Source organism: Coregonus clupeaformis, chromosome 18, assembly GCF_020615455.1.
Source record: "Coregonus clupeaformis isolate EN_2021a chromosome 18, ASM2061545v1, whole genome shotgun sequence".
Taxonomy (NCBI): Eukaryota; Metazoa; Chordata; class Actinopteri; order Salmoniformes; family Salmonidae; genus Coregonus; species Coregonus clupeaformis.
The window spans coordinates 36,074,006-36,075,625 of NC_059209.1; the positions used below are offsets into that span (position 1 = coordinate 36,074,006).

General features: G+C 38.5%; 1 pseudogene; it reads right to left on the reverse strand.

The window, feature by feature from the left end:
- Window positions 1-251: 251 nt before the first annotated feature.
- Window positions 252-1,224, reverse strand: LOC123493106 (annotated as a pseudogene).
- Window positions 1,225-1,620: the final 396 nt, after the last annotated feature.

Genomic DNA, 1,620 nt, shown 5'->3' on the forward strand with positions numbered 1-1,620 from the left:
ACTGATGTACTGATATACTGATGTACTTAGGTACTGATATACGGATGTACTGATATAATACTGATGTATTTATATAACACTGATGTACTGATGTACCGATGTACTGATGTACTTATATACTGATATAATACTGATATAATACTGATGTACTGATATTCTGATGTACTGATGTACTGATATACTGATGTACTGATGTACTAATATAATACTGATGTACTGATATACTGAAATAATACTGATGTATTGCTATACTGATATAATACTGATGTATTGATGTACTGATTTACTGATGTACTGTTATAATACTGATGTACTGAGTTACCGTGTATTTAATTTGTAATTAAGTTTGCATATGTAGTCCTCACCTTTGGTTTTTCATCAATTTCTCAATGTTATTCTTGACAATTGGAGCCTCTGGATTCAGACACTTTTTCCCTTCTCCGTTTTTTCAGAGTGACACTGAACACACAAGTAGAGGAGAGTATTGTTAGAAGTTAGCCATCACAACTTTCCAACTGAGCATGTAGAGAAATAATATTATCTTACTAGCAGGTGTAAATAATCTCAATTGGTTAAAAATAAATAGCAACATTTACCATTATGTCCATCTAGTAAGCTAGGCACAATATGCAATGATATTAATATACAGTAGTTCAAACAGACAGTGGACAGACAGACAGACAGACAGACAGACAAACAGATTTCTTACATGATCTCCATGTGCTGGCAGGAGTGGCTTGGGGCGTACACTTCAAGCTTCTCAATGAGAAGAGGTTTAACACGGTTCACCATTCCATTCAGACACTGGCACCGAGATTTAGAATGACCCACCTGGCCTGGGGATGACAAGAAAAGGTTATGGCATGTTTGGTTATGGCATTATTGCAGCTAAGTACTGAACTCTTCATTCAGAAATCAAACCTAATATTTGACCACACTCCTCCCTGGCATTGCAAGTCGCTTCATATGCTGCAGATTTCTAATAAAGATAATAATTCAAGACATTTCAGAGATGTTACCTTCAACATTGACCAGGATCAGACAGGCCAGGAAGCTGATGAGGACCGTTGATGTCATTGTGTTGGTCATGGACACTGCTTCTTCAGTTTCTTCAAGAGTCTGGACGGACAGCTCAGTCAAGTGATAGAAGTTTTAAATGGAGGAGAGAAGTGATGGAAGTTGTGAATGGAGGAGAGAAGTGATGGAAGTTGTGAATGGAATAGAGCTTGGCTTGAATTTATACTGGAATTTATATGACAGTCATCCAAGGAGAGAGAGAGGGGGTTCCCTTGTCTCTCTCAGCTGCTTTCTCTTTTTCCCTGCTTCTCCTTTCACACAGGAATTCCTGTTTCTCAGAAACACTCTCTCTGACAGTGAAATTTGAGAAATTTTTAAGGCAGGGAGATGATGCAATCTGTCTTTCCTTTTGCATCCCAAATGGCACCCTATTCCCATATGGTGCACTACTTTGACCAGAGCACTATGGGCAATGATCGAAAGGAGTGCACTAAATAGCATTTGGGTGCCATTTGGGGACTTACGATACAGAAGTGAACCATGGCCTTCGTCGCTACTTCTAAATTATTTCAAAGATAACGACATTAGGCAACCCTAAGACAT